A 23,885-nucleotide genomic window follows, 5' to 3' on the forward strand; every position below is an offset into this window, starting at 1 on the left:
CAGGGATTCGTTTGTTATGTGTTCAGGGAGAAATTTTGGGATCTTGAAGTAGTTTGCTTATTTTAATTTTACAGTGCCTGCTGCAACCTAATGCGAATCTTTAATTCCCTTTGAGCCCATTATCTCAAACAGAAATGAATCAACCGCCATCTGATCGAGACAAGGTATTAGACATAATGCACACGTCACTTAGTAAGGCTGTTATTAAACAACTGGGCAATTTATACCATTAATGAATCCTCAAGCGTTTCCCTCATATGCTCTAATTCACAACTTTGTCAATGTATCCTCAAGCGTTTCCCTTATATGTTCTAATTCACAACTTTGTCATAGAAACAGACATTTTTCAAAGCGCAGACCTAGAAGAATGAACAAAAGGAAGTTGTATTGGAATGATTACAACAGCAGCACATGATATAGTTTTTTTTCAAGCGCACTTAACCTCAAAATTAGGATTTTCCTAAGGGCCAGAGATAAGGTTTTATACTTAGGGTTATTAAATTCAAGATTATGGTTGAGATTTAGGGTTATTAAATTCAAGATTATGGTTGAGATTTTGTGAGGGGCTAGATTTTATGCAATTGTGAGGGTGATAGTTATGGTTAGAATTAGGACTTAAAGTTATGGTGAGACTGATGTTTAGGTTTATGGTTTTCATAATGATTCTAAGGTTAGGATTACAGTTAGGGATGGAATTAGGATTAGGGATTATTATTATGGTTCAAATATTGGTTAGGGTTAATCTAATATAATAAATGATCTAATCTACATGATGTAAACTAGATGCTACAAGCCCTTTCCTTCACTAAGGACTTACCTAGGCTTTCTCCTAGCCTACTAGGGCTCCCCTTTGTCACCCTAACCTCAAGAGGATATCTATCCTACCCTCCACACTTCACTATCAAGTTAAACCAATGATTTTATAACTTGCATCCATCCTAGGGACATTCCAATTTGTTCCCCAAACTCACAACTTTACCAAAAATGGTCATTCTACTTTCAACTAAGAGTGAGGGATTCAATTTCAGGGGTTTAGGACTTCTACCAAATTTTTGGCTTCAAAATCCATAGCTCTCCTTATCAATTCATTCAAACATAGCAAAACTATCCTAATTAGGCCTAGTTGAATCAGGGTTCCAAAGTTAGTTTTTGGGCTACAACTCCAAATTTGTCTTAACAAGGTGGCAAACCAATCTTAGACATGGATACCCTTTTTGGAATACTACAAAATCTTTTAGTTCTCAAGTACTCAACCTGTCCATACACCCCTTGCTATTTTTATGCCTAAAAAATAAGGGTTTCAAGCTTTTCCAATCAACACTTGGTAGGGTCTAATGGAATGCATAGAAAAAATTGTCTTAGAAACTTCTCACACACATACCATCTTCATACATCTCTCCTCTTCTACAACTTTCAAATTGAACTATCTAGCACATTCAATCCACCAAATCTCACTTGTTAGTATTGTGATCACCTGGCCATGCATTGAAAGCTTGCCTAGGACATCACTTGGAATATGGAAAATTAGTTTGTTTAGGCCTCTCCTTTTGTATATACATTTTACAAAGACTTCACTTCCATGTCCCTCAAGGCCATGATGATTCCATGGTGAGCATTCATGGGGGAGCCATTTTTCACAAAGATTGCTAGAACAGAACAATAGATTGTCTAATTGCAAATGATTTTCAAACTATATACAAAAGAACTCCTACCAAATTGAAATATATAACAAAAAGTACTATAAATCAATGAACTAAAAAGATAAAATGAAAATAGAAGTCCACTAATCCATTAAACTGTTTGTGCAATCAAAAACCCCTGAACTGTCAATTTTGGAACAATATTATGTGGGTTTTTAGTTTTAAAATTCACTCATTACAAAATCTAACCCTTGGAATGGATCTCCTTCATGATTTTATAGGTTCCTTGAGAAATTTTAGACATTCATCCTAACTATCAACCTCATTCACTCGAAAATGCAATATTTTGTCAAAATCTTGTCAAGCAACTTGTCAAAGTTGCTGAAAACTTTTTGTGTCTCCTAGTAATTTTGACATCCATCACTTGGAAACTTCCAAATGGGTCCATTATGATTCATTTATGATGTCTAGGAATGTTTTAGCCTTTAGAGCATCAACTTAGATGTTTTTGACCAATTTTGTGTAAATGGAAACTTTTGCAACAATTACATCTTTTTGACATCTTTCCCATCTTTGTGCCAAATGATAATGTATGGCCTCCAACCTATGAAAAAGGATGTAACAAAATCATAGAGGAAAAAATAAGTTCAAAACCATACCTTCCTCAGAATTCTAGGTTATAAGACCCATACCCCTAATCTTCCTAACAACCAAAACACAAGGTAAGCTAAAACAACTCAAAAACAACTAGAATGGATTGAGCCTAGTCAAATCCATCTAGGAGAAAATACACATGACCTTCTAAGGTCCAAACACAACCAACTGACTTGGGTAAGTTCAAAAAGCCAAAAAATAAAATGTAAAACTAGGACTAGGAGTTAGCCTAGGTGCTTCTACACCACTACATGTATAAACATTATATTAATATTATAGTAGATTAATTATGTGTATCATAATATTAAATTATTTATTTTATATTTTAATATTTTTATTTTGTATTATAATATAAAAAAACTATAATTATATATCTATGTAACATAAGAAATAAGAATTTTGGAGGTTTTGATGTATACATTAAACCCTTAATTTTAAATGAATACTAGGGAAGGTGAAATAGGAACTGATAAGCATAATCTTCGAAAGTGTCCATATTAGATTAGCAATACCCATGATAGATGCATGGGGTGCCAATGTTGAATCAAAGTTATTTCCCAAGATGTACACTCAAAGGATCTCTTTCTATAGGATGTCTCCACAAATACAATAGATCTACCATTGCCAAATCATAGACCCATGGATGCAATTATGCTCTTGATTTCTTGAAGGGTTGAATACTTGATTGCTCATGCATGCTTGGTGAAGATATTGTTCTTTGATAGACAACTCCCCTAATGAAGAAATAAGATATATCTTAAAAAGAAAATGCATGAATAATGATATAAAATTAGGGCCTTCAATGAATTATTTCTTGCTTGACTTGAACTTCTTGAATGCACCCTGAAAGCTTTTTTGTAAATGATGACTTATGTGCTTGAAAATGTGGATCACTTGAGTGTAATAGATGAAAATGGATTTCTTGCATATAGAAAGGATTGTGTACATAACAATGGATGATGAAAGGAACTGAGGGGAATAGAGAGACACTTGAAGGTGGAGGGAAGAAACAAAGAGTCATATAGCCCACGCCCCTCCCCCCCCTCCCCCCCACCTCTCTCTCTCTCTCACACACACATACACGCACAATCTCCAAGATATAAAACCTAATAACAAATCCCTAGTTAATCATAATCCCTAAATTCCAAATCCATTATCCCTTTCTTCCTTTCCTCACTCTCTCTCGCTATCTAAACCTTAAACCATATAGTCATAGGCCCTAAATTTTAAATCATTTTCCCCTTTTCCCTTGTCTCTATATGCCTCTCTTTAATGTGGAATAATGATGTCCACCTAGTGTCAATCATCCTTCATTCTATAATTAAATATGTGTCATATGATGAGGATGATGGATTGATATTTTCACTAAAGGTGAACCTCACATATAAAGTGAAATAGATAACAACTATCCCACTTAAATTAGAACTCTCGTACATCATGTACTTACTATAAGTATAAACTCCTATGTGTATCACATTCGAAATACTATGCAATTAATTATCTTGATTAAGATTAAATAATTGGTAATGGGTGAATAATTAATTACCCTGGCAACACCCCCAACTTAAGCACAACTAAGTAGAATGCACTTAAACTCACAATGTTGTATGAGTTCTAGCTACTAAGCCACAATGCTTAAACATATCTCCTTTTCCCTCTCTTTCTCTTAATGGGGAAGAGTTAGGTGAGTTGGGGGAGAGGTAGAGAGGGGAAAAAATAGGGGAAATTATATAGAGGGGAGAGAAAGAAGGAGAGAGGATAAGAATGTAAAAAAGGGAAATTGAGAAAAGAGAAAGGATTTAAGGTTTAAAAATTATGGTTATAGGGTTAAGGAAATTTATATAATAATATATATTTTAGACCTTAGGTTTGTATGGTTTAGGATGTTAGGATTAGGTAGGCTTTAGGGCTGAAGGGAAAGATAGAGAGAAATATGGGGAAATCATCTTTCTAGAGTTCTTTGAATACTGGATCAATTTGACCATGATTATTAATACTTCTGGTATATTTAGGATCTAGGATGAATTAGCATGTTCATAGATAGGTACCTTTAGGATTACCTCAACCTTCTCTATTGAAGCACACCTTCCCAATACTCAATGTTGGATTCTTCTTTTTCTAATACAAAGTTCATTCTTCTATACTCATTTATGGATTTTCTACTTCTCCAAGTGAGTATATACAACTGGCTAATTATGTCTTCTTGTTTTTCTTGAAAGCCAAGGTTGGGCTGAATTACTAGGATTTGGCCTTCATGAGGTAGCACCATTTTTCCTCATGGGTCAATAGATATGACTAAAAAAATATGTGACTACCCAGTTTAGAATTTTTGCAATGAAGCCATAGAAAGACTCATTGAGAAAACTTATGCAATGAGTAACATGCATAGGAGATTTTCATCTTTCATGTGACTTTCAAGACCAAACTAGGAAAGATGTAAATTAGAGATTCTGATTTTGCATCCCTAGTAGAGTCGCCACAAACTATTGGTTAACAATTTGTCTTCTTTGATTTGGTTTATTCCCTAACTCTTAATGTGCCAAATGTAGTGAAGTAAAAAGTAGTTAGCAACAAAATGTGTCAATGTAGGTGTTCTATCAAGGACCCCTGAATTGAAAAAGTACAGCTCGCTTATATGAAAAGATTTGCAATGAATATTGTTTTTATTAGATTAGCAAGATTTAAGCATGTGCTCTTAACCAGAGAGCATAAGAGGTATGGCTAGATTGCCCAAAACTTTAAACAGTCCAAACAAGTTTTTGATAATGACTCATAGAGTTTCACAATTTTGAAGACACATGAGTCACTTTAAGTTCTAACACCTAAATGCAGTCTATCCAATCTACTAAATACAAGATGCAACAATGCAAGACTAACTAACAATGCATACTGTATAAGGAGAGAAAGTATGATCAACTAAGAAATATCCAAATTGGAAAAGTTATTGAGATTTCACAACAATAATTTGTTTCCTACTCAGTAGCTTACATCAACCAAAACTAGAATTTCTCACATAGCAATGAAAATGCACATGCACTAATTTCCATAGAATGGAGGAAATTAGATAACATTGTGAATGAAGGAAATAAAAATTATAACCACCGAAAAAAATCCTAGTTTATTTGCAATCCCATAGATTTCATTAACATCATATTTAATTTCAAGCACCACACAAGAACTAACACTAGAATTAAATGAATGATAGAATTAAAATATGGACCCAGAGTCTCACATAGTAGTCCCAGCTATAGGGGTTTTCCCACATCAAAAAAATTTCCAATCTTATTTACTTCTTAAAATGTTACATTTATAGGCCCTTTTAGATTTGGCCAGTCACATTTCATGATTACTTAATTATAGCATACTTGAACATTTTAAAAATAGGATTGACTGGTTAGTCATCCATTATAAAATTTTGGCCTACGAGGAGAATGCCAAATATTGCTACAATGTCAGGAAGTGAGTGAGAGAAGAGGTAACACTTGTCATATCTTACAGGGAGAATGTAATCCTTTGTCAGAGTATTAGTTTTTCTTTGGAGTTAGAACCTTGGCTCTATATGCCTTCATTTCATTAGTTACACTCTTTATCTCATGGACACTTGGAATGAGAATGTTGTCGTCTCTAATCGTCTAATAATCATGCATTTCTATCAATTCTTCAACTCTAAAGATATTCGATTGGAGATTCTCCATTGCACACTTTAGAACACAATCCACTACTAAGAGTTCTAGAATCTTTGTCACCTAGAAATTTGATGGATTAGTAGCCTCTTCAACAAATGCCAAAAACATAGTCTTCATTTTTTTGATGTCTACCAACTGACCATTATTAGTGACACATGAGTCATTGTGCAAAACCTTTAAATGCTCAAATACCTCGTCTGTTACTTTCTTCACTAAATCATAGACATCCTTCAACTCATGCTCAGACTTCACTATGCTCTCAATTTTTAATTCTAGTAATTGCTTCCAATGAAGAAATAGTTCTTGGCCTGATTTGAGTATCCTGTGGGTCACATCAACATTAGTCTTCATGTCAATCACCTCTTGTAATAGGGAAAATTTCCCTGTCAGCCTCTATGATGCTTTGTGCATTGAAGTCTAGTGGTTTGAAACCACTTCTCTCAATATGTCAGTGTCTAATAATAGATTCCAAAGTTTCTCAATGAGAAAGGGACCTTGGGCCTTCATCTCATAAATCCAGGCATGGCCAATTTGACCAAATTTCCTCTCTGCTTGTAGCTTAAGTAGAAAATTTATTTTCTCCTCTACACTTGGGTTGAATGTAATTGTAGAGGTACTTCTAAGTGCAGCTCTAATGTAATCCATGAACTCCTTATTTGAGGCTTTGAGTACCTCTTTCTCTAAGCTTAACTCCTCTAGTCTCTCCTCAATATTCACATTTGTTTATTTCTAGATGTTGACCATAGAATCATGTACTTGAATGCCTATGTAAACCATTCTAATCTAGAAATCATTAGGAGTTAATTCATGAAATTTTCCCTCCTTCTAAGGTTTTATAATCTCCACTAACATGTGACCAATAGAGGAATTTGTGGTTAATGCTTCTATAGTCTTCTGCTTCTTTTCCTTCTTTGATATTGGCTAAGCTGAGGTTGATTGTACAATAAGGTCCTAAGATGGAGCACTTTCCTCACATCTTCTCTATTTGTTTTATTTTATCAATACCCTCTTCCAACCAAGATTTAGTTGAAAGGATATTGAATGTTGATTAAAATTTTCTAGGATCAAAAATCTTCCTCATAACTAGAGGTGTCACCTTACTTTGGCTAGGGAAAGGAAACAAAATTGCTTTATTAATAGAGAGTGAAAGAGCGTCACCTTGTTGAGATGCCTCCTTCTCTAGGACATCTAGAGGGTTATTGTCACCATCGAGGTTGATGAATAGTATAGGGGAGGAGGCCTTGGCTACTAGCTTCTCCTTCTCCTTTTCTTTGTCTTTATCTTTCTCTCATCTCTAACCTTTCTAGTATCTAGCAGAGATCCTCCTCCACAATTGGAGTGATTTGAACATTCTTCTCATGAGGGTAGTCTCATCCTCTACCAAAAAATTATGCTGGTCCACCTAATGTTAATGTAGTAGTAGTAATGGATGTAGCACAAGATGATTGGGAAGTTCTAGAAGCTACTCCAATAGTAGAACTTGTGGGTCCAATTCTCTTCTTCCTCACTCTAGTCCATTACACCCATTTGTATGTCCTCTTGATGATACCATGCACTAGGACTTCCATTGTGTTGATAACAAGGCCATTAGGCAGAGTTGACACTATAGTAGTGTTCTTAATTTTCTCATAAGTTGAGGCATGCTTATAAGAGCCATCATCTACAAGATCACTAACATAAACATTGTCATTATACAAATTAATCTCATCTAGAGTCAACCTGGACTAGTAAGTTTCTCTAGTTTGGTACTCATCATAACACCCAACCAAATAGTCTTCAATATCTAGAACATGCCTATGAGCATGCCCTAGCTTTAGATGATCTTTTAAAAAGTTAACAAGGTCATATTGGGGTCTTATCACCTCATAATTAATCAATTTAATTCTTCTCTCAAAGGCTTTAACTAAAATTTGGGCATCAGATCTTGAGGCACAAGAATAAGGTCATACCACTATTGGAAAAGGAATCCCAACTATCTTATTCACATTAGAACATAAGGTATTTACCTCTAGTATTTGTCTACACAACTCAACAAGTACTACCTTATCCTAAGGATATCTAGGGAGTCTCTTTGGGAAGCCATCAAATGAACAAACCCTTAGGTAGGAGAAAGATGAAAATTGGGTGAAACAACACCTGAACTGGCTAACCACTAATATGGTTTCTAGTGAAAATATTTTCTCAGGGCATCCTTGTGATTCCTGACATAATCTCATTATGAAGGCATCATTTACCTTTACATACTCCTAAAAAATCCTCTACAATTTTAGGTGAAGGTAGAATTCATACTCCTTGGTGTTCTCATCAAATATTTTATACTAGGAAGACAAGGCTACATATATTGTGTGGCTAAGGCATATATCAAATTTGATGACATAAAGAACTCCCCGAATGTTGTTGCTAAATTTAGCCACAGCTCATGCTCTAAAGATCACATATAATCTGAGCCCAGTCAATTTGCAGTCATTGAACACAAATGACTTGGACCAAGAAGAAGTGATGCTTAATGAAATCCTTAATCTCCTCCTTTCCTTTTAGTCTTAGCAATAGTGTCAAGATATCCATGATTTCCCTCTTTAGGTTAGTTCCAAAAAGAGTCCTTGCCATCTTACTCTTTTTGCCATGAGGAGTCTGAAACCATGTCTTCTTCATGTCTTCTCTCCTTAGAGTCTTCTTCTTATTAAACATTGATGTAGAGGAGCAAAATTTGATTTCACAATATTCTTCTATCACTAGGGTTTCAAAGGTATGTTGAATCAGTTCCTTATTCATAGAAAGCATAATAGATTGGTCAAGAAAAAATATCTACTTTGTCTCTGCATTGTATCTTTCAGTACATTCCTTTACCAATTATGGTGCTTGCATAGCCATGGGGAATCTGACAACCTCCACTAATCCACTTTCTTTCATTTTTGTGTAATTTGGTGGATGGGCTAGGTATTAAGTCTTTTGTGCAGATTAGTTAGGTTGTAAAGCTTGAAGGAAGTGTTAGAAAAGTTCTTCAATCTAACCAACCGATCATACCCTCCTACTTTGATTTCCATTAGCTTATAGTATTACATAGAGAAGACAAATTACTTGAAAAAAATAGCCATTATGAGATGAGAAACTCCATTCAAGGTAGAGATCCAATCATATAGACTTAGAAATTCAAACGTTAGTGCCACACGAATGAAATAACTCACAACTAATGGTTGTAGTGGTTGGATTTGTAATAAATTAGATTATAGATCAATGACTATTTAAAATATTTTACTTCTATCCATATGATGATTCATAAATCTAATGAACATAAAAATTTACTTATAATCTCCTATAGTAGCGAGATTATTCACTTATCGAATCAATTGGTTTTGGCTTAATGGAAACTATCCTTTTAACTTTGGAATATGAAGCAAGGGCTTGCACTACAATTCATTATGTGTAGAGAGGGAAGCATAGACTTATCTTTTCCTAAGCATTCTTTTTTCTTTGATTTGGGATTGCATCAGGAGAAATACTCTTTTGGTGCCTTGGATACCATGTGGCCTTCTTTTCACAAAATTTTTTCCATTGTTATTTATCTCACTCCTTGGAGAAGCCACAAAGTGAACATTTTGTGCTTAGGGATTAGACTATTATTGTCTTTACATTAGGCTCACACTTCACGAACTAGTCCATCTGTAATAATCTTGTGGTATTTCTGAAGATATTTTTTTTGTATCTAGATTTAGTATTTTGGCATTTTAATATCTTCCAGAATAGAAGTTCCATATTTTCCCTTTAGATAGAAAGTATCATCAAGGCATATGTTCTTTGAAGATTTGGACAACTAGAAGTATTTCTATTGATTTGATAGTTATTCCTCTTCTTTTTCGAACATTGCTTCATAAATGAACTCAAAGATGTTCACTTCCAAAGGGGAAGCACTTTGATTGATGGAAACTCACTTCTCCACATAGAAATAGATTCTAACTTTGGATTGGTACTTTGACAGTTCCATGGCTCTAAATCTTTTTTGTCTAATCTTCTCATCATGAATCAATTTTCAAATACACTTGGATATGTCAACATATTTTTCTCTTCAGGATATTAACTAACCAAGTGCACTAGCAATGGGAATTTGACAACACAAGATGGAATCCATAAGGAACACCATGCTAGTGGTAGAAGTTAATTGCTAAACTAAAATAGGCTTCCTTCTCATCAATGAAGATTCTCAAACAATAGCCCACCCAAAATTAGATTACCTAAGACCTTAATGCATAGAAAAAATAAGAATCCCACATAGAGGCATCAAGGGAAGCAGAGTAAGAAAATCTTAGAAAGACCCATAAGAATAGCCTCGATGATGCTTGATGAGAAGAGAGCTACCGAGGGGATACCTGGACAAAGAATCAAACATAAATGTAATGAATACTGACCATTCTATAAGCTTAAAAGGGATGGCCTAAAATTTGGCAACATGGTCCATCTTCCAACCATAATTTCATGGCATGTACTCATCTTAATACATTCTTTATCCATTAAAATTTGAATACCTTCCAAAATTCTAGGGCACATGTAAGTCATTTCTCAACAACAATCTTATTTTCATCTTTTAGAATTTCATTATCACATAGCTTCTCATAAGTAACTTGTAATTTATAGTCTCTAATCTATGTAATCTTTCACCTTTAACATGAACGAGTATCGTGAAACATTAAGACTCTAGGTAGAATTGATGATAGGGCACTAGATGTATCTCCAATCATCGCAAGGTTAGGGTACACCATGAATTTGGGTGGAGGACATTGGTTATTCCTCAAAACCATTGCATTTCTTTCCTTTAACACATGTTTCCCAAATACAGATACAATGGATGCCATTTTGAAACTAGGGTTCAATCCACTTCACTTCAAGTAGTTTGAAATCAACTTAACTCGTCACCTTAAATCTTATTTAATTCTTTAAATCTTGTTGATAGTATGTTGTGATTCACTTTTTATTTTGCTAAAATTGCCTATGAATCACCTTTGTGGACTAAAATTTCTTGGTAAATAAAAATGAATTCTAGAATTTAATATATACCTTCATTCTGTCAAATTAGGTCTACAATAAATGTGTTGTAATGAAGTAGGTGCATTATAGCTGTCTTTGGCATTCACATAGAAAATGTGTTCTAACTTCTTTTTCTTCAAATACTCCATCTTCATTACTTAGCTCATCCAACACATTAGCTTGGTCATTGTAGACTTTTGGTCCATAATGCAATGCTTGGTCAATACAGATAGTATTATTTATGCTTAACACTTGATAGTGTAATTGATTCTATTGTCCAATTCTTCTCTTAGATCTATACTAGTGTTTCTTGATTCATGTTGATATGTACTTTTACTCACATCTCTTGTTAGGAACTGGTGTGTAATATATCATTCAATTGTATAGTTCCTCACATGCATTCTTTGCTTAGTTGGATGTGGTGTGGTTGCCTGATCCATTGGATCGGGTGATTTCAACTTCGCTAGATCCACTACTTCTAGATTCTACTTTCTTTTTCAAGGTTTGATTCATCTCCTTCTTTTTTTTTTCCATGTTAGTTTTTCTCTTTCTTTTGATGTGTTCATTGCTTGGTGTTGGTGCTTAGGTCCTGTAGTTCTTGGTGACATATCTAACCTTGCGACAATTAAAACAAACTAAGGTTTTATGCAACCATTTCTTATAATTACCTTTTAAATGTGTCCTAATGTAGTTTTCTAAAATGTGAAATACTCCCCACAATAATAACAACTAGACCATGTGTTATAATCCCAATTGTAAGGGCTACTTTGCTGAGGTGCCTATGTTTACCTTTTAGATGTCTAGTTGCATTTTGCTTTGGATCTGCATTCTTGATCTCTATGGCCATATTTATGATACATGTAGAAATTTATCACAAATATAGGTTTAGTAGGTGTATCACTTTCCCTTTACCTACACTCATGTGCTTGATGTCCTTGTTTCTTGTAGTTCAAGAAATTGCCAGGTAACCTAGGCAGTGTAGGAGAACCTAGGGGTAAGGTAAAACCCTAACTCAAGTTTTGGTTTGTAAATGGTCTAACCAACCATTTAGAGAATAAGGACTACATATAAAGTCCCAAGTTAATCTTAGGATTTTTGGTTAGTTAAGTGTGGAGTGTTAGTCAAATTTTGAAAATTATGTCCTGATAGGCAAAATTGCTCAAAATTGCTCTATAAGGAAAAACATGGAAAAATGCTTACAAAGGGGCAAGAAGTGTTAAAAATAGGTAATTAGGTGTTTTAGGTCCATTTTATGAGTTTGAATTAAAATAGGTCAAAATTTGGACACTTTGATTGCCAAATTGCAAAAGTTGTCAAAAAGTTACTCATGGACAACTTTGCAATTTTTGCATAGTTTTGGAAAAGAGGTAACATGGGAAGTTATGGTTCAAACCTAAGGAAAAGGTAGTTAGGAGAAGATATAAGAACACCTTCCAACTCATTTCCAAGGTTTGAGCATGCATATGTATAGACAACATCTGTGAGAAGGAAAGTTTCATTGTTAGACAACGTAGTTTGAAGGATTGAGTAAAGAAACTAGATTGAGTAACTTACTATTTTTAATGGTCTAGTGACTTAATATAGTTTGCTAATTTTTTGCACAATTTTTTAAATGTTGAACTTTCATTTTATATGGTTTACAAAATTAGTTAAGTTTTGTGTTCCTATTGTCTAGTTTTGAATAACCAGCACTCAAATGTCTATAGCTTGAACTTCTATGGTCAAAACACCATGGATTTTGGAAATCAAGAAATATCCCTTGTACATTATGTGTATAGTTAAATTTTGGTTTTTGGAAGTCAAATAGCTAATTTTACAAGTGGGCCCTAGGCAACCAAGAAAGGCTTGACAAGGTGCAATGAAAGCTTGTAATGGAGTTTTCATGGAAATAGAGGATTAGCACATGCCAATATTTCTTAGGAAATGATGGAGTAGGGTACGAGGAGTTCATAAATCAGAGGAGGAGGTTGGATGAGGAGTTCAAAGAAATTAGAGAAATTTTCATTGTCATTGCCTTTGAAACCCTTAAAACAAGAGTTTTTGAGAGCCTACATTACAGACACCATGGAGGCCTAAGACCTAGAGAATCTTCAAGCTTAGGTCATTAGGAATAAAATTCTTGAAGGCATCAAGTGACCTTGTTAATATTTTATGGGATTTATTAACAGTTCCTTATTTTTAGGAGGGGTAATAGGGGCTCTTAGGGCTATAAGGGCAAGCAGGGAAAGATAGGCTTGTGGGTGTTGAAACTCACAAGATGATGTAGAATGACATGAAATGTGAAAAAAATCATAGAAATATGGCATAAACTTTATTTTGTCCCTTTGTGTGTATTTGGTGGAGTTTTGGCTCAATAGGTCAAAAAGTGCATTGTTGGTGATTCAAAACTAGAGGATGGAAATTTGAATTGATTGGAGAGTTTCTTGGTGAAATGGTATTGGGAAGGAGTCCTCTAGGTTGGGGTTTGGAATAGTAACCCTAGCTAGGATAGGAGTAGCCTTGGTAGAGAAAGAACCCTCTAAAGTGAATAAGCTCCCCATCAAAGTGGTATCAGAGACACAAGATTGTGGCTTGTGGTGGTATGTTGTGTTTCATTGAATCAAGAAAATCTTCAAAGATGTTTACCAATGTAGAGTTGGAAAATGAGGTGGATGAGAAAAAGCAACTCATGGAAGAGAAGACAAGTCTTCTTGATGAGTCCATAGAGGAGATGAAAGATATGTTAAAAGAGATGAAAGATGTAGCCCAAGAAAAAGAAGATGAAGATTTCAGCAAAGGTAAAGAGAAAATGAACTTGGAGGATGAAATACATGAACCCAATTCTCCACTTGGTGAGCAAGAACCTTTCCTCAAATCTCTCAAGGCCTTTGGAGGAAAGATCCTAGAAAATGTCTTATTATTCCATGGAAAGATGGATGCAAAGGTGGTCCTAGAATGGATTGAGAGTATTGAATACTACTTTGAATGTGAAGGGACAAAAAAGGCTCAAAAAGTGAGATTTGAAAAATCAAGAGTGAAAGGAAAAATATGGACTTGGTGAAAGTTTGTGCAAGAGGAAGGAGTAATGGAGAGGAAGAAACCAATAGCCATTTGGAAGGTTATGTTGGAAAAGATAAAAGAGACGTATTTTCTAGATGATTATGAGATCCAACTACATAAATAGAGGCAAAATCTCAAGTAGAGGGATCTTGATGTGGCTACCTACACTGAGGAGTTTCAAAAATTGGCCCTAAGGTCAAGAGTACAAGAGGTAGAGAGCATCAAGGTGGAAAGGTACCTAAAATGGCCTGAAGTGGTCTATTCAGGATGAGTTGATCTTGTTTAGTCTCACCACATTACAATTTTTTTTCCAAATGGCTAGGAAAGTGGAAGATAAGTTGAGGAAGAAAGGGGACTCAAGTTCCAAAAATAGAGGTAGAGTAAATACTTTAGAGGTGGCTCAAGAGGTGGTTCTAGTGGGAGGACCAAAGAATAGAGGACCTATGGGGATTCCAAATGGAATGAGTAGCAAATTGAGTCTAGACAAAGGGGAGGCTCTAGTAGAGGAAGATGACCCAATAATGGTGGCATAGGTAGATATGGGAATAGTAGCAGAGGCTCACACTTCAACAATATGAAGTGTTACAAATGTGGCAAGTTGGGGCATCCTTCCTATAGATTTTAGCCTTGGTAGTATGAAAAGGATGTAGAGCATCATGGGAAGGAGAACACATACTCTTTCAAGAAGGATGGAGTCACCTATAGGATTTAGTCAATAGTGGAAAATGATAAGGTAGAGAAAGCTACTATGAAGACATTGTTGATGAGTGGGAAAAAGTTCCTCTAGGACTTGAAGGAAGGTGAAGGAGTAGGATATACCATCATGGTGAAGCCCAAGGAGGAAAAGACATCTTCACAAGCACCTATACTTGCAGAAGTGCAAGAGCTACTAGATTAGTTCAAGGACATAGTTTGTGATGGAGAACCTAATAGTTTGTGGTGACCATCAAGGAAGTATTGTATATACTTCATAATTCTTTGGGGTTCAAAAAATATTGAGTGGGAATTTTGGGCCAACATGTTGTAATTAATTATAATGCCAAAGCAGAAAAAATAACTCTGTATATAAAAGAGCTTAGGGTTAGGGGATTTCATAATGTGTGATGCAAAATTTCTTCTTGTGGTGGTATTGAGTTATAAGAGATTACAAATTGTAATAAATTTGTAATCATTGGGTCATAATAATATTGGACTTGTTGTTTTGTGGATGTAGCCTAGGGATTGGGTGAACCATGTTAAATCTTGGTGTCTTGTATTCTCTTTTGTGTGAGTTATTAATTTATAATATTGTTTATATTTACATGTAATTTTTATTTTTTTCCATGGTTAACCCTAAAAAAACCACCAACATTACCTCAAAAGAGATCCATAAGTCATCAAATTGACTTCATACCAGGAGTCGTACTAGCAAACAAAGCTGCATACAAGATGACTCCAAAGCAGAAGAAAGAAATTGCAAGACAAGTCCAAGAGTTACTTGATCAGGGTATGATTTGGAATAGCATCATTGATGAAGGACCACACCACCCTACCAACTCATAACCAAAAAATTCAACAATATGGAGACAAAGAGAGACAAAATGCGTCCCAAGCAATTTTATTATACTTGAAAATCCTTACAATGTCCACAAGATGATATCATAGATATGACTTCTTCAAAAAGAAGTTTACAAATTTTTCAACATAAGAGAACTCCCAAATAAGAATTTCCACAAGAAGAGTCTTCACACCAAGAGCTTCACCAAGAAGAACTTCCCAACTAAGAGCCTTCACCTCCAAAGCTTCAACCCAAGAACTTCTACTTGAAGAGCTACACCTTAAGAGCTTTCACACCTTGAAGCTTGACCTTCCAAAGCTTGATTAGAAATGCTCATATGCCTTGCTTAAATAGGCACTTAACACCCAGTGCATGATTTATCCACAACCTTCTAGAATTCCACCAACACAATATCCACAACCTTCTAGGATTCCACCTACACAATATCCGCAACCTTCTAGGATTCCACCTACAAACCTTGATAAATGGAATGACAACCATTTTTTATTTTATTTTTCTATTCTGTCACCTATGCACCTCAAAAATAGAAATTCCTTTTTTTTCTTTTCTCATTTTTCCTTTTTTTTAAAAGAAAATTATTTTCCTTCTATTTTCGTCACTTTCTCTCTCCTCCACAATTTTTTTTTTTTAAAATTTTACTTTCAACATGCCTCCTTTATTTTGGATGCTAGATGCTCTTGCATCAATCATTCTATGTGTAGTACTAGTTGTCCTAACACCTAAAAATGGAAGTAAGTGGAGAATGTATATTGATTCTAGGGAAATCAATAAAATCACAATTAGGTATAGATTTCCTATTCCTAGGATAGAAGATCTAATGGACTTTCTAGGTGGAGCTAAATACTTTTCCAAAATTGATCTCAAGAGTGGCTATTATTAGATTAGGATAAAGGAGGGTGATGAATGGAAGTCTCAATTTATGACTACTAAGCATCTCTTTGAGTGGTTGGTAATGCCATTTGGCCTTACCAATGCATCAAGTACCTTCATGAGAGTCATGAATGAGGTCTTCAAAGACTACATAGGAGTGTTTTTTGTTGTGTATTTGGATGACATCCTCATCTTCACTAAGACAAAGGAGGAGTGTATGAAGCACCTAGAAATGGTGTTGAAGAGGCTTCAAGAGGAAAAGTTGGAAGTGAACCTTGAGAAGAGTGAGTTCATGAAGGAGGAGCTAGTGTATTTAGGGTTTGTAGTATCCCAAGGGAATCTAAATATTGAAAAGGGTAAGGTAGAGGCAATCTTAAGTTGGCCTACTTCTAGATCTGCTACTGAGGACAAAAGTTTTCATGCCCTAGCACAGTTCTATAGGAAGTCTGTGAGGAGGTTTAATGAGATTTCACTAGTAAATTTTGACTCAATTTTTGACAAATTTGTGTCAAAATTTTGACCTAGGTTGGTCAAAATTTTAACCAAGTAGTTCGTCGGTATTTTTCTTGTCAAAATTTTGACCAACTTGTAGGTTGGTTAAAATTTTAATGAATACATTGATTGAAAAGTCTTTTCTCTAATTTTCCATATTTGGTCAAAATTTTGACAATATATTGGTCAAAAACTTTCCAAAATTGGTGGAAATTTTGACCAAATATTGGTAGAAAAATTTCAGGAATTGGTGCAAATTTCCACCAATTTTTTGGTCAAAAACTTTCAAGAATTGGTGGAAATTTCAACCAAATATTGGTAGAAAAAATCCTAGAATTGGTTGAAAACTTTCAAGAATTGGTGGAAACTTCGACCAAATATTAGTTGAAAAATTTCAAGAAATGGTGGAAATTTCCACCAATATTTGGTGGAAAAATTTCAAGAACTGGTCAAAATTTGGACCAATGTTTGGTCAAAAAATTTCAAGAATTGGTCAAAATTTCAACAAATTCTTGAAAATTTTCATCCATAATGCCATAGTCATGACCAAAAGATTGGTAAAAATCAAAACCAATTATTTGTTGAAAACCACGAGGAGATGGTTAAAATTTTGACCAAACATGAGGTTTTAAAAAAAAATAGAGTGGGTGAATCCCCCAATGAATGCCTACCTATGGACTTTCTCTTAGATCATCTTCTTGGACCAGCACAATTTCAAAAGAGGCTTGGCAATGGTTGCCATTGTATAGTGCATTTGTTTAGAAATTTTGAAGTTGATCTAATGGTGAGCCCTCATCTAGCATTAGGTGGCTACTTAGTGCTCTAGGAATTTTTTATGAACCTATCATGGCTAATGGAATATTTGATAGTGAAATCTCCCAGTGACCCTCCAATAGAATTACTGCTAGTGTTCAAGAAAGACACATTTTTTGGATTCCAAATATTGGCATTAGCATGAATCATCTTGATTGGTATGCATGGGCTCCCCAAAGTTGTCTCTATGCAACTTCATTAGCACAATTTGTGAAATGGTTCGATAGCGGTTGTTGTTGTGGTTGCCTAGAAAGTGATCTAAAGGGCGAATCATCATCTTGTAGTTGTGCTACTTATCATGAGTGACGAGGGAGCCATCTACAAGAATGAGAAAAGGATGAATGTAATACCAGATTTCGAATGAAATCAATGACATCAGATCTATAAGAGCGGAATGAAGTAGTAGCCCATTTTCTATGTGTAGCTCCCTAACGATGCTTTTCTTTTTCACTCCATTGGTACAAATTTGGAAGTGTGGTTCAACAATGGCTATTGTTCTAGTGTTTCATTGCACTAATCTAGAAAGTGATGGTAAGGACAAAGCTTGCATCTAGCATGTGGGATGTTTGTGCAAGTGAGTAGGGTACCTTCTATTATGCAAGCAAAGTTTTAGGGAGTCTAAGTATTAGGTTTGGTTATAAAGTTCGTTGGACTTTGGTTTCTCTTATCTTATTTTAGAATTAGGGTGGAGGGAAAGGTGGTGTAAATAGGGATGGTGTTTAGGGGAGGTATTGGATGAAGGGGTGATGGGTGTTGGAAGTAGTGTAGGTATGGATGGTAGGATGGAAGCAGAGCTGGCAGGGTGGTAGAAGTGATGGCAATTAAGGAGGAGGTAAAGGTCATTGTAGTTGGGATGATATCAGAGGTGGCAAATGGGGCAGAGGTAGTGAGTGTGGTGAAATAGAGATGTAATTTGAGTCAAAGGAGGCAAAGGGGAAATTTTCTAATTATTTAAAGAAAATTTGGTCAAAGAGAGACAGAGTTCCTAAGAAAGTTTTATTGGTACAAAACATAAACTCAAAATGCCTACTAAGATCAATTTAAACAATTTTTATGTTTCAAGTTTCTTTATTGTTGCAACACAAGCTTTTAGGAGTTCCTCTTTTAGCATTTTCATAAAGATTACTTCCATTTATTTAATAGACTCTTCTACTTTCTTTATTATGAAGGGTGTATGGTCTAGAAAAAACTCGATACAGTTGCATATGTCAACCCTTCCTTTATAAAGAGACCATTCAATTTATTAAGAAAGGTTAGGGGAGTGATAAGAATTGCAATGCATTGCTAAAATATGTTGCTTATGAAAATTTAAAATTGACAAAATTATTTTCACCTGAGAGAGAGAATTGAAGCAACCATGGATAATGCCTTGCTATTACATGATAAGCCTAGTTGCAACTAAACAATGATAAGTCAAATTAATTATAAGGAGGTGAATATGAGCATTCTTACACCCAAATGAAGGCATATTTACTATAGATGGTGGGAGGAGTTGCAATAGAGGTCAAAAAGTAGCTAAAGAATCATCAACACCATCATCATTATCATCATCATCATCATCATCATATATATATATATATATATATGTATATATATATATGTATATATATATATATATATATATATATATATGTATATGTATATATATATATATATGTATATGTATATATATATATATATATGTATATATATATATATGTATGTATATATACATATAGATATATATGTATATGTAGATATGCATATATATATATACATATATATATATGTATATATGCATATATATGTATATATATGTATATGTATATATATATATGTATATATACATATATATATATACATATACATATATATATACATATATATGTATTTATACATAGACATATATATGTATTTATATATATATATGTACATATACATATACATATATATGTATAGATATATATATGTATATGTAAATATATATGTATATATACATATACATATATATGTATATGTACATATATATATATATATGTATGTATGTATATGTACATATATATGTATATGTATATGTATATGTACATATATATATGTATATAGATATGTATATCTACATATATACATACATACATACATACATACATACATATATATATAACATAGGAAAAGACTCACCATAGTTGACACAATTTATAATGCAATCATTTAATAACAACACTCAAGCACATATTTCAATATCAACTCTCTATAAAGAACAATTCTGAGTTTATCTTATCTCATCTATCTCATCTTAGAATGTTGACAAGTAATTGCAATAAAATATAAACTACCTCAAGGTGAAAACAAACATTATCCATATCAATTGTTAGCACACCAGGGCATTTTATTCTCATAGCCTCTACAAGTTTCCAATGGTTGTGTATATCAACTAGCATATTGTGAGTCACAGCCCCATGACCTAAACAATAAATGGACCAAATTTAGAAAAAAAACCATTCAACTACTTGAGTAAAATTTATGATTGCTATAGATAATTATGTTAAAGAGAATCTATGATAAGTTGCACCTAGCTAAGTTTATAGATGTCAACGTCATATATCATTCCTTGACTTGTTACAAGAAAACATTGCCTATAAAGCGGTAGGATAATAAATAAACAAATAGTGAGAGAGAAATTGAATTACATATACTATGGATATTCAAATAAAATTGAAGTTTTCAAAAGAAAATTTAATCGTTAGATAAGAGCTAGAGTCTCTTAAAATTTTACCTAGTTGTTAAAGCACTCATTGGTTACAATTATCCAATAATTGCTATTCACAATATCCAACACCCTTATATCACTATCTACTCAACTATTTTGCATTCTTCCCTTTGGATGGGCTAAACTTGAACATGATATCTATCAAGTTCACATGGTAGTAACCATTTTTTTTCATAAACAACAAATCTACCCAAGGCCTTTTACATATGAGCTTATCAAAAATCTATATAAAGAATAAAGATATTCTATATTCAACAAGTGTTGCACTTCAACATAGCATATGCCAGGTGTTGGTAGGGCAGTTGTGATTTTCAAAAAAAACATGCTATTTCTCAAGTGTTGCAAAAATCTTTTACCCAAGATATCATACACATTAGTCCTCGTGATGGGCATAATTGAAATCTTTGAGAGTGACCTTTTTTTTCTTTGAATTCTTTTGGAGCTACCCTAATGCAAATTTAGCTAATTATCCTCATACGTTGTAGCCTCACAAGAAGAGTATAACATCTCTTATTCTCATGTAGTATTTTTGCAGGTTTTGTTAATTCAATTTAGTTTACAATGAAATCATGGACTGGAAATATTGTCTTTTTGGTAAAGGACAGTAGGAACTCACTTGTTTGGTGTTAGGGTTTGCAATGTTTGGAAAGCTCTTCCAACCTCTTTTTCTTGATAAGAACACTTGTCCTTCAATCTTGGGTGAGGTTTAACATAACAATTATAATTTGAAATCTCCCAGTTACAAAAAGAAGCATAAATACCTAAAAATATAGGTAAAATGGTAAGAATGTCTAGGAAAATGGTAAAGATGATACAAAACCATTTGAATGAATAAACTAGATTATTTTCATATTCTATTTTGTTATAATGTGTCAAACAATCATATGCAAAGCTATAAGTTGTGGGTCATACATGGTGCTTATTGCAACTAATTACATGGTCCATTACAATTCTGTAATAGTTAGGGTATTCCCAACTCTGTCAGACACATCAAAACCATGTAATTCTTATAGTAATACACTTGCAACCTTTACAATGGTCAAAGATTTTGATTGTGGAAAATATGCATGCATGTTAAATGTTTTCCTACACTACAGTCACCACATATTCCACATAATACATGTTTGACTACCCATAAGAAAATTTGTATCATCGATGAAGAAAATTGATTAAACATTAAATTCTAGTTGTTTTCTAGAAGGTCAGATATAATTAAAAAGTAAGTAGCATTAAATTTTTGTTTCCAATAGGATAAATTTGCAAGGAAGAAGTAACCACTACTTACATAAATTTAAAGCTCTAGAATTGAAGGTTACAAGGATGACACTATGAAAAGGTATATCATTATCCAACAACATAAACCTTAAAAGAAGCCTAACTATATAGAAGGCTTGAGTTAACAAGACTAGACTTTATATCAAATGAGCAACTAAAGAGAATAACTTGCATGCGAAAAGCAACTGCAAAACACATATTACACACTCTAAGCCCATTTTCCCCCATAACATTTATCTCCTCTTGTTGACAAATTTGTATCACCAAATTCAAATTTTAATTCATTAAATTTCATCATTCTCGCAATTATGCTCATAGTACTTAAATATCTTTCGAAAAGGGAACATTTTATCTCCTTAGTCAAGTTAGTCAGCCATCCCTTGAGGAGTTTAGGAAAAGATTTTGGGAAAGGAGATGACCATACCAACTTGAATTTGAGTCATTCCTAACATCTTTGAGAAAAAGGATAGTTAAATAAAATATGATCAGTGTCTTCATTGCTCTGTTTACACAAAACACATCTGGATGGAGGTTGAAAACCAAGTTTATGTAACCTATCCATCGCTAGAATTCTATTTTGGAAACACAACCACAAAAAGAATCCTACTTTTGGAAGACATGAAGAATCCTAGTAGAGTTTTAGTGGAATACCCACTTTATCCCATTTTTTAGAATCTAGAAGCAACCTATAACCATTTTTCACGCTATATTTCCCATCATTGAGGTTGCCCAAATGAGTTCGTCTCTCTTCTTTGAATGCTTAATCCTCCTATCTTCTACAAGTTTTTCATAACTTTTAATCATTTCAGCATCTACACCCATACCATCCAGAGATTTCCAAACCCATTTAGATTTTCCTTCTACATAAACTACTACCTTGTAGTCACTAACTTTATTTCCCCATAGATTAATTAATTTGTCTTTGAGATCCTTAGGGAAAAACCTAATTTGTAAAGGGAAGTGTCCATCCCAAGAGTCATCCCAAAACAAAGCCTCATCATCCTTGCCTACATCCCATGTCATATACTTTCAAACCAAATGGCGACACTTTATCATAAAGTTCTAGCTCTCTGAACCTCTAGGAGGGTTTATCATCCTAAAGATCAATAAGGGATCATCACATTGAGATATTTTTTGTACATAATCTTAGCCCATTTGTGCTCTCTTTCCTTATAAAGATGACAAATTAGTTTTGCACCTAGGGCTTTATTTTACAATTGTAAATTCTTGATCCCTAGCCCACCCAAATCTTTGGGCTTACAAATGTTCTCCCATTGGACCAGCGCTAGTTTTTTATCTTCTTCACAATCCTTCCAAAGAATATTTCGAAGCTTAGATTCAAATTTTAGGAGATTTCACTCTGATAAAGGGAGACAAGATAGAGGGAAGTTTGGAATGGTAGATAAGACTGATCTGATCTTGGTAATTTTATCCAAAGTATTGCACCATACCTTGCTAGATTTTGACCCTTTCTCTAGGGAAATTCCCAAATATTTACAGGGAAATAAACCTTTTTTGTATCCCATTATCTTGCAAATTTTTTTCTCTACATCAGGTTTTGTGTAAATAAAATAAATCTCAAATTTGAGCTCATTAACTTTCTGCCCTAAGGCTTCCATATAAGCTTTAATGATGGCTTTTAGGCCATGAGCTTCTTCCATTGTACTTTTGCTAGGTAGGATGGTATCATCTGCATATTGTTGATGAGTAATGTTAGGCATATTTCTAATAATAGAAATGCCTAATTTTTTTAAAAAAAAATTTATGCATCAGCCACCGCTCTCCCAAAAGCTTCTGCCATCATGATATAAAGTGAGGAGGATAATGGGTCTCCTTGTCTAATACCCCTAGATATATCAAAGAAACCTTTTGATGTACCATTAATGAGAATTGAGACTTTGGGAGTGGATATAAATTTGAAAATGATGTTGATCCATTGGTGGGAGAACTCAAAGGCTTCAAGGACCTTACATAGGAACCTTCAATCCACCATGTCATAGGCTTTTTGAATGTCCAATTTCATGAACATACATGCCTCTTTGTTTGTACAAGCAGAATGAATTGTCTCTTAAATGGTGATAATGCCATCAAGA

Source organism: Cupressus sempervirens, chromosome 7, assembly GCF_028749045.1.
Source record: "Cupressus sempervirens isolate cs-2001-9-10 chromosome 7, ASM2874904v1, whole genome shotgun sequence".
NCBI lineage: Eukaryota > Viridiplantae > Streptophyta > Pinopsida > Cupressales > Cupressaceae > Cupressus > Cupressus sempervirens.